We start from the raw sequence: 11,250 nt of genomic DNA, 5'->3' as shown, positions 1-11,250 counted from the left end.
TGCAGAGGACAGACAAAGCAGCTTTGTTCAGCCTTGTCCCGGTGAATCCCACAGTGGTCCGCAATCACCCGATGCAGTCCCTCTGCATCCCGTTTTTCACTGACCAGCATTTGGCACCGGAGCTCGAGATTTACCCACCAAGGTGCTCCCACAGCTCTGAGCCGCCCTGGTCTTCTCAGTCCCTCTGACTTGCTCGTTTTGCACTGCTTTTATTGGAGCTTTTATTATCGATCCCAGATTTGCTTTCCTGGGCCAACAGCACCATCTACAGCTTCCTTCGACAAGTGCAGTCCCCTTCTGCCTGCGGGAGCGCGCCTCCTCCTTCCATCGACATCTGTGAAAAACAAGAGACAAGAATAACGCACAAGTGTTAGGGTAGAAAAGAGAAGGTGGCAGACTGAACAGCACCTCTGGGGCTACAAAAGCTAATATACAGTCATATACAGCTGGTGTATTGTTCTAAAACAGGAAGGTAGGCTTTGTACGATAGCAGGAAAAAGGCGTGTGATTTTGTAGCTCTGTTCTCATTCTCAGGTAGCAATGTGTGTGTTTGGAGAAAAAAGCTCTTCAGAGGTGTATGATCCTTTTATACTGTTTCCATGATGTAAAATGCAGAAAACAACTTGGGCAGAGTTATAAAAGCAGCTGGTGACAAATGCAGGACTGCAGCCTGTGGCCACTGCTCACAGTTTCCCAGCCAACAGCGGGGCCACTGCTGCTTTTCCAAAGGCAGATGAAGAGGGTCACTGCCTTCAATGGCCTAAAAATATCCACCCAGTTCAGATGAAGGACCCATGGCCAGACCCTCCATGCACCTTGACACACAGTGGTGCTGTGCTGTGCTTCCAAGGGCCACTTGTAGGACCAACCTATAACACACAGCAGAAAATCATGGGAAATCACTCTAATGTGCCAGTGGAAGAGAGTGGGAGAAACCTCTCTACAGTAGGAAGGAATCTGTAAGACAAAGCTCTGAGATAATGCTGGCAAGCAGATCATGCCCCATGCTCACAAAGAGTAAAAGTGAAAAAAAAACTAATTCCCTATTTCTTCTGATCTAGGGGAAATCTCTGCCTTGTGACCCATCACTTCAAACTCTCCAAGATGGCCTTAAAAGGACTCAACTGGATACCTTGGATATGAGTGTGGGATAGCGTGTGCTTTCCCCAAAATTATGTGGAAATGTCATATCCTCAAGAATGGGTTAGCCAGACAGTGAGGTTTGTACAGGAAAGGACAGTCTTGCACAGCCCTGGTGCTACACACCCCCAGTGAGGAGGTCACAGCAGCTGTGCACATCTGCACCGTGGTACACACAGAAATGTGGGAGGAGGAGCTGGATGTGCAAAAAACAAATGGAACAAAATGTTCTAATCTAGCCTGTCTGGTTTTGCAAAAAATTTGTACCTTGCTTTACTGTTACGGGAGACATGGACCAGCGAACCCAAGGGGACAGGTGGATTTGTCCCTTGTCTCCTCTTCTTCTCTCTCCTCCACAGAAAGCAGGACCTGCTGTACAGGCAGCAGCTGAGCCAGACCCCACCAACACTCATTAGACAAAGCTCCTGGAGAACAGATTGCACCTTGAGGCTATATCCATACTGGTACCCTAGATGGAAAAAGACTGTCTAGGTTCCCATGGGTGTCCTTGGCCTCCCACAAGATGCTGGGGCAAAACAAAGCAACATGGCCCAGGAACTGCTTTCCCAATAGGTAGTGTGGGTGAAACTCTTTGCCACTGCTGAGGAATTGCTTTAAACACTTCAAGGAAAGCAGCTATATACAGTAGGACACCACAGTTTCAAGTGCCCAGGAGTAGCAACAACCAGGTCCCAGAGCCACAGCTGCAAAAGTTCCTGTCAGGAGGGAACAGAGATTTCCCAGGAGATGCTGAAGTGCCAGGACCACGTGCCTTTGATCTTGTTCACTGCCTCACTCTCTGAGTAACCAGGGACTGTATGGGAATAAATCAGCATATTAATGGGAATACTAATTGCAGCTGAATCTTGGATGGACTAAAATATGCATATTCCTTTTAATTATGAATTCTACAGCCCAGTTTGAACCACACTTGGAACAGTTAATGAGAGCAACTATTATTTTAAAGATCAACGATCCTTGCAATAGTTTTGATTCCTAGTTTAAAATACAAAGGCCTCTAACAGGACAGATCCACATCTCAGTATCACAGCATAACCAAACTACCTCACTTACAGTGTAGAGGCCACTCAAAGTAATTGAGGTCAGGATAGGGCCCTGTAATTGAAAGTGTTTCTTTTTAATGAGAGGCAAAAATACACTTCTGTTCCCATTTCTCCTGAGCTGAACAGCACTGCAGTGATAAGCAATTGGCATTTCAATGTCTGTATACAGTGACCACATTCTTGAGTGAGGGCATACCTATGAAGTGTCTGTTACTACAAGCCCTACACACCAGTATACGTATATATTTTTGTATATGTGGTTTTTTATATTATGTATATTATATATGGACTGCTTTGTTGCCAATCCCCACTGTGCAAAGGAGTCAGGGTGTTACCTGTTTTCCTGTTCCAGTTCCTGCAGCCCAGAAGGGCTTCACAATGGGGTTTAAGCACCTTTAGCTCTTTCTTTTCTTTTTAGGTAGCTTAATGAAGAAAATCTAAAAGAACTGAAACACTCCCTCACACCCACAGTGTTATACATGGTCCACAGCCTTGCCTTGCATCTGCCTCCACTCAAAACAGCATGAGTAAACCAGTACCAAAGACCTCTCCCTCACGGGAGCCTGTCTCAGGAGGGAATGATCTACAGGCACAGTTATGAAGGTTAATGTGCCTTGCAGAACTCTCTTGAGAGCAAGAGGAGAGGTGAGAAACCACATTCTGGATCTTCCCTACCTCATTCCAAGGTCTGCTCATTTGTTACCTCAGAATGAGCTTCCAGCCCTGCAGTGATCTGCAGCAGTGAGTTCCACAACTCACACCAGCACTTCTCACTCAGTCCACTACTTTGTCTGAATTGTTCCCAGCCTTTGGTTATTTAGTGTAGTCCAAGTGTCCAGTTTGCCTTCTCTTGTCAGAGAAAACCAACGGGAGTAAATATCTCTCTTTGGTGCTCTCACATCAGAAGAATTTCGCATTCAAAACCTCATGATACACACCTCGAGACAGTAGCTTTTCCCTCCCCTTTATTTTATACATGGCTACAGTTGCCATTCTCCAGGGTGAGGGTGTACCCCACTAGAGACCAGTCAAGCCACCTGAGTCTCATCTGTCAATGCATAATATCCGAGTCTGCATTGGCTGAGTATTCCTTGAGCTTGAGATATTTCCAGTGACAGAGAAACTGTGATAGACCTTGCAAATAATTTTAATTACTCACACTGTTTCCTATTTTCCTACTGTCTTCCCATTAAACTTTCTGTAGGTCTCTTGGGTCAAGGTTGGACTTGATGATCTCAGAGGTCCCTTCCAACCCAGCTGATTCTATGATTCTATGACTCTTTGATTCTACGATTCTATCATTCTATCATTCTATGGTTCTATCATTCTATGATTCTATCATTCTATCATCTTCAGCCTTTGACTACCTGAAGTCTTAATCCCAAGGCCAGATGCTTATCTCACTGGCACAAGAGCAGCATCCAAAGCTACTCTCTCCAGTTTCTCCAGAATGCCAATGGCAAGAGGCTGCTCCAAATCCCTCCTTCCCCCACCCACACGTGGCAGCTTCTTCATAGCTTTCTGTGTTTGTCCCAGACACTTCATACCTTTACCCATCCCAGAACATTTGCCTGGCAAGTAAGACAGTTGGCCAGTTTCCCCATTACAGCCTATTCTCATTTCTTTATGGGGCTCTGGCAAACCCCAGAGCTCTAATAGCATCTTAATTCGGGATATTGCTCTACTCCTAACAGAAAGTCTCGGAAACTAAGCCCAGGCATGCAAATACTTCCTTCTATACTGAATTTAATTTATGGTGTGTTGTCATATAAAGAGCTGTTAAATGGAGTGCTAATCTTCTTCTTTAAGGAGGAGCTGTAATAACACAGGGGTATGAACAGGCTGATGCACTTGAACCAGCTAAGTCACATCTCTGCAGGCCTTCTGCCCCGTAGAGAGTCAGGGTGAGAAGTTATAGCACTACAGATGTCAGCATATGAAATACATATTTTCTGATACTTTAGCTATGCATGCACAGGAAAACTTGCTATTCACTTGTGTGTTATGCAGGTATGTGCAGAGTCTGGTTTTGTTTTTTTGGCAGAAATCTTGTGGCTGGTTGAAACATCCAGGTGGGACCAGAGAGTTCCTAAAGACCCTGGGACAGTGGCGCTCAGTGACACTGGTGCAGGTACATGGTGTGCAGCCCTATGAGGACGTAAGAAGGAAAAGGCCAGAGGATACGAGGAGTGCTGGGATGGCTCTGGATTTCCCATCACCAGCTCCTCCAAGAAATCTTTGTGGGGATATTTCAGATGATTATGAGAGTCAGCCCTGCCTTGGAGCACAGGATTGCAAAAACCAGCTTTGAGTTTCCCCTGAGGCCTCCTGGGGTTATGATTCATCCCATCCTAAAAAAGGATGCTGAGCAGGTTGAGTTACCCCCCGGAAACGCCTTTTTCTTCCCAGTGCCCAGGCAAAAGGTAAGACCACTGCTATAAAAGGGAGTGGCAAGGTGGGTAAACGCACCAGCTTTTCAGTCTTGCATATTTATGTTCAGTTCACAGCCATGCACTGATTCCAGCTCTCCCTAGTTTAACGTACCCTTGATGTAGGGCTCTGTTTCTCAAGCTGCAACCCCTGCAGTCAAGTACACAGGTGAGATTCTCAGCTCCTGACAAACAGCACAAGCTTCAAGATATCAGAGTAGGGCAGAAAAACTCAAAAAAAATGCACAGTGAGAACACCAAATTGATTATTTCTTTGGACTCCGGGAGTTTTTAGGTGTATCTGGAAATTTTCTGAACCACAATATGAGTTTAAACGAATGGACAATCTCTGCTGGCACGAATCCCACCAGTGTGCCCAGCAGTCTCTTTGGGGAGAGGGTGAGACAGGGATCAAGACATGCAAGGCAGATGCTGGTTGCAGCAATGGGAAATGCATGCATGCAAGGAGGGCACTTTTTCCATAGATTGCAGTTTGAAATATCGATGGGTTGGCAGTTTTGGATTCCTCAAAGCCAGAGATCTGACCACATGCTACTTAGGTTTAACAAAATAAACAGCCCAGGGCAGTGACTGTACTGCAGGATATTATACATCTTTAAATGAAAGTCAGTTTAATTTCTACGTGCTTGTATGTCTGTCCCCTCTGAGGATGATGTCTGTGATGAACATCAGTCTTTCACACTGAGATTTTCACGTTACAGGTACAGGCACAGGAATGAGGCTGTTTGAACACGTATACACCCTCTCCACCACTCCTGAAACAGAACCATAAAACAGAGTCACAGAATTATTGATTGGAAAAGACCTCTAAGATCATCAAGTCTAAGCATTAACCCAACACTGCTGTGTTCACCACTAAACCATGTCTGCAAGTGCCACATCCACACGTTTTTTGAACACTCCCAGGGATAATGACTCCAGTACTTCCCTGGGCAGTCTATTTCAATGCTTGACCACCCTTCCAGTGAAGAAATTATTCATACTATCTAATCTAAACCTCCTCTGGCACAAATGGAGGCCATTTTGAAGTATCAACATACAATAGTATCAGTCACATCAGCCTTTGCTGGAGAAGCTTCTCCTGTGACTTCTGGCATTTCTGCAAGAGGAAACACGAGGAATACAAACAGGTTCTCATTTAATTTACTGCAATTAATTTACTTCTTTAACCAGTGGCACTATGCAGCATACTAAAAGACACAGCAGAGCTTAAGATCTTAAAAACATTTAGCCAGGCCCAAGCCTACACAGTAAAGCACTATGGGATTTCAGTTCCGTGTAAGCCTGTACCAAAGAGGTATAGAAGCAAGTGCCTAAATTATATCACAGGCCAAAAGCAATATGACAAAAATATGTGAAAGTCAATGGAAACATGTTGGGAGTTGGAGGGCCCATTGCCCAACATTGGCTACTCCCTAAGAAATGGTTTCTTGTGTTTTCAAACGTGCTAAAAGAAGCAGCCAAAGAAAACCTGTGGGTTTTCATAAAGAAAACCAATGGGAGTAAATGCCTCTCCTTGGTGCTCTCACACGAGAAGAATTTCACATTCAAAGCCTCATGATACATTTTTCATGTCTGCTGTCTCCTTCCCAGATCTCCAGCCAGGCTGCCCACAGGGACATCAGGCTGGCCAGACCCTCATGCCACATCTTGTCTAAACAATCCCTAGGTGAAGGTTCTAAAGAAGCTGCTTCTGAAGCACAGGAGCAATGGGAGTCTGCTGAGCTATAAACTATTCACCCCAGCTCCTCTGCTCTCCTGATCAGGTTCGATGGACAAGAGGCATCACAGGTATCCCAGAGGTGTGCATCCACTGATCACCTTGCTGGCAACTCTCACTCCACATGTTTGGACACTGGGTGCTCCTTTTCTTCTCCTGGCTGCATCCTCTCGTTCTCTGGACACCCAGACACGTAACAAATCTCCTTGGGCAGATCTGCCAGCTGCATTCACAGCGTGGGCTCTCAGCATCAGAGATAGCTCTGCACCTTCAGAGAGAACCCATCATCTGCGACACGTGGAGATCTGGCTCTGCTTTTTGGTGGCTTAGTAGATGCCATAAATGACACAAAAATATAACCTCAATAGAGTTTGGTCCTCTGGACTGCCTGACTAGGTGTGTTGCTGTTGGCCTGACAGAGAAAAGGACCAACTCCACACATCAACACATTAACACGACAGATCTAAAGAGGAGGAAAAGAGGAAGAGAGCTCAGTGTGCAGCTGGGGGCACTGCACACAAGGGCTTGAAAGCTGTATCCTCACTGCAGTGCAGAGAGACTGAAGTCAGAGCCCATCAGTGTGGCAACAGCTCTCTCCCTGATATGACAATGTCATAGATAAGCGAGGGGCAGAAGGATGGAGATGTGACCCTGCTGCAAGGGGTCTGTGAGGGGGGTCTTACCCTGAAACAGTCACTAGCCAGCCCTGCAAGCAGGGGATTTTGGAGATAACCAGGAAAGATGATCTGTCAGAACTGGGACATTACCGGAAAAGTACAAAAGTGTCACCAAACGACTGCCCCAGCCGCCTTGGGCACCAAATGGATGGTGAGATTCTGCAAACAGGAAGGATAGGTGGAGCTCAGGGATTCCAAGAGAAGACCTCAGAGAAAGAAGCAGGAATCTGATATGTCCATGCCCTGAGTTGTAGCTACAACCACCCCAAACCTGAATAACCTGGTACAACCACACAGAGCTCCCTCCTTTTCTGTCCTGAACATGAAACCAAATGAGGCACCAACAGAGTAAAACTATTGCTCCTAATACAGAAAAAAAGCAGGAAATGAATGCAGGAGCTGTAGCAGGATATAGCAATGGTGACAAAAGTACAGAGATCTGCTTTCTAAGTTTCATCAAAAAGAGAGGTCAAGGGATGAAGCATCAAGGAAATGGGTACAGGCAGAGGGAAGAAAAATGAGCTTTCCATCTCCACAGCTAGAAAAGACTACAAAATAGAGTCAGGCCATTTTGGGTAGCCTAAGATTTAAAACTAGGGCACAATTAGTCTGTCCAGAAACAGAGAGATAAGTACAACCATTCCTATTTGCAATAACACAGTTTTATATAAGTGACAAGTTAATGCAGATGAGCTCTGCCCCAGGCAGTCTCCTTCCCACTGTCCCTTTTCTCCATGCTGCAGCTGGGACCCCATCTCCTCACAACTGGACCCCTGAAGCTTGGGTAAGGCTTTGTTTTAACCCATGGGCACCCCAGGGATAGTCCCTAACCTCTGCTTAGCACAGAGTTACAGTGCAGCTGTGGTGGGAAGGCACCTCTGGAGACCCTTTCATCCAACTCCTTGTTCAAACTGGGTCAGCTGGAGCAGATTGCTCAGGACCTTGCTGGCACCCCAGTCTGTCTCTCCAGCACAAGATGCCCATGTCTGGGGATGGGATCACTCCTTTGCTGTCAGCAGGGAGATCACCACCCCCAAGGAAGCTCCTGGTGCAAGGAGTGATCTGCAGCCCAACACAAAGTGGTCCTACTGTGAAACATAACCCCAGTTAAAATCCACTGAACATAAAATCTCTAAACATATACTCAGTGATAACTCCCAAACAGTTGTCACAGAGACAGTCAGGAATCGGCTAAGGGTGTCCTAAGCAAGAGACCAGCCCTAAACTACTGAAACAGCGCAGAGCAACCAGAGACCAGAGTGGGAAAAGGTGTAAGGATAGCTCAGTGCACAGTCAGCAGCCCCCAGGGCCTCAGGTGAGGCTGGGGGACTTCCTCATGAATGGATCCAATCCATTGGCTTCATGAACATGGACCCATGATAATCCTCACCATGCCAAACATGAGGCACGAGCCTGGCTGACACAAGTAGCCCAATGTCCCAGGTGCTGTTCCTCAGGTCCCCACAGACAACCACCTCAGGAGCTGTGGCAGTTCCCATTGCTCAGCTGGCTGCCTCCTCCCCTTCTCAGAGGCGCATCCTCCAGGAAACCTCCCGGAGACCCCCAAATTTCACTGCACACAAGGCCAAAACAGCAGGTGCTGATTTCCCCAGCACCCCACGCTGAGCAGCATCTCACTGCAGCGGAGCAGTAGCACTGGCTGTGGTCATCCTGAAGCAAGAGTGTGACTGTGCCCTTCACCCATCTGCTCCTCAAGGCACGTCAGCCCCAGGACCATGGTCCCCCAGCCCCAGGACCACGGTCCCCCAGCCCCAGGACCATGGTCCCCAGCATTGCTCAGCCACTTGCTGGCAAATCTAAGCCAGCCGCATCGTTGGATGGCATGGAGCATTTTAAAGCATATTCAGCTTTTATATTTGACAGTGGCTTGCTATGCACATTAGGGTATAAAGGTTTTTATTTGTTCCCATTGTTTCAATGTTTATTCCCCCAAGCGCTCTTAATAGTGGGCTTTTGACAAAGTGTTTCCCCAGCAGTGGGAACTACATACACAGCACAAAGCAAACACTTGAAAGATAAACATCCTTCACATCCCGTGCTGGTCCTAACCCCTTGGAGCTTGCCATTACCTCCCTCGGAGCAATTCAGCACAACTTAATCAAAGTTAAAAATGATACTGTGTGATTTTATTTTTTGTACTTGCTCAGCGAGCTTTTATTGGCAGCTGCTGCCAGGATCTGGGGCTCTGCCAAATTTCCTGGTTATATTGCTCCAGTGTGGACAAACAAAGAAAGCCTATTTAAAGTTTCTTGGACACAAATAAGGTAAAAACATAACAAAATAAAAAACAATGTGTAATTATTTGTTTCCTTTATGAAGTGCCTCCTTCAGAGTCCTTTGAAATCAGTTCTGGTTTCCACCTACTAAAGTCACCCAAGTGAGTAAGTTAATATTAATAGACATTCCTGAACCAGAATGTTACAACCAGATGCACAAATTCCAGGGAAAAATGCCATCTACCTTTTCCTTTCATTTTACACTTCCTGAGCCAAAATAACAACTTTAGCTCCTTGCCTTTCTCAGTAACATTTGCAGCTTCTAATTACAACTCAAAACAACTTTGTAACTTTGTATTTAAATTATTTAATTAATTGTATTAATTTAGAATTTTATACTAATTACATATTAAAGCCCCTGTCAACAACACCTGCCTTTAGGTGCCTGTGTTGATCTCCCCACCTTTGGCATTTCTGCATCAGAGCTGACACCCTCTCATGTCCTTTCGCAGGTAGTGATCACTGATGTGTGACACTGAGGGTCCTGTCACCTTGTTAAGGTCACTGCCACGGCACTGGCTCCTCCAGCAGCTAAAAAATTGGAAACACAAAGGCACTGCTGAATCCACAGCCTGAAATTCACCCCTTTGCACAGCACAGCCTCTCACCCCATATCCTCCAAAACACGAGAGAGGTGCAGAGAGGACAGGAGAGAGGGAGAAGGAAAGGGAGAGGAGGGGGCAGGAACAGAGAGAGAGAAGAGAAGGGTGAAAGAGAGAAAAATGTCTCAGTTTGACAAGGCTATTTGGCAGAATTTTGGAGCCAAAGTGCCTCCTGTCAACGACACACACAATGTGCTTTTGAAAAAGCAGAAGTGTACATGCAGTTCCTTGGCAATTGGAAAAAACCGTCTCTATACAGACAAACAGGTTTTGGAACATATGTTTATTGAACTCCCAAAAAACTGCAGCTTATCCATTTTTTTTCAGGTCACCTCCAATTTATTATGCAGAGGCAGTCACTTGCTGGTGTGCACAGTCCCAAGCCACAATAAAGCATAAGGACAAAAAACACCTTCTCACCCAGCAGAAAAGTCTGACAGCAAAAGAGGGCTCAAAAAAAAAGCTTCTTGTTTCCTTACCAGTGGCTTCAATAAGGAGATTAGGGAGTAAATCAAATTGCTGTTTTGCTTCTCCCTCTCACTCAGCAAGTTTGTGTCTGAGAGAGCCTCTTAGAACTCATTCAAGAAGCTTGAACATTCCAAGTGAAAGTAAAATTCATTTTCAAGAATTTCTTGGTCTCGGGAAGCATCTGAATTCCCACCTGTAACAGAAAGAAGGAGCTGAGATGTTAGCCTTCTCTGCTAGACCACCTACCCCACCTTTACTCCACCCTGGCTCAGCAGGTCCAGCTGCACCAGGGCTTGTGCTACCTGCAGGCAGCAGACACAGCAGCCTGCCTGGGCTGGGAGCCTCCTGCCACAAACTGCCTTTGCCCATGGATACACCATGGGCTTTGGGCAGACACAGGGACACGGGCTGGAAACCACAGCACCCAGATTCTCACTGCTGCCATTCAGCTTCCTCCACTCCTGGAGACAAAGATACCACAGCACCTGCAGTGTCTCTGCAAGGGACATGCCCCAGAACACATGTTCTGTGCCTCATAAAGATGCTGTTGTCTTATTCTAACAAAGGGGGTTTAATTCTGCTTATTTCTGTGCAAGGAGGTGTTGGCTCTGTTGATTTTGTCGGGATGGGTGTGACTTGGAGTAGGACAGAAGGAAAGAATTAAGACTTCATCCCATTGAGCTCGTGGCTTATGTGTCAGACCCTCAGTCAGGTAAAACCATTTAGAGTGAAAAATCCTGGGTGTTTTCTGCAGACCTCTAACATGGCCCCAATCTACCAGCCTTTAAAAGCTGCAGTCCTTAAAAGTTCCCAATTCCTTCCTGCAGTTCAT

At 46.1% G+C, this 11,250-nt stretch overlaps 1 long non-coding RNA gene across 1 annotated transcript; it reads right to left on the bottom strand.

Moving 5' to 3' along the window:
- Positions 1-234: 234 nt before the first annotated feature.
- On the bottom strand, positions 235-3,449 carry LOC116785418. Its single transcript, XR_004356531.1, has 3 exons — positions 3,364-3,449; positions 2,215-2,256; positions 235-334 (listed from the first exon to the last, which is right to left on the bottom strand). It is a non-coding gene; the product is annotated as an uncharacterized LOC116785418 (long non-coding RNA).
- Positions 3,450-11,250: the final 7,801 nt, after the last annotated feature.

This window comes from Chiroxiphia lanceolata, chromosome 4, assembly GCF_009829145.1.
Source record: "Chiroxiphia lanceolata isolate bChiLan1 chromosome 4, bChiLan1.pri, whole genome shotgun sequence".
NCBI lineage: Eukaryota > Metazoa > Chordata > Aves > Passeriformes > Pipridae > Chiroxiphia > Chiroxiphia lanceolata.
The sequence above is the reverse complement of the archived record's forward strand: the minus strand, read 5'-3'. Positions and strand labels throughout refer to the sequence as shown.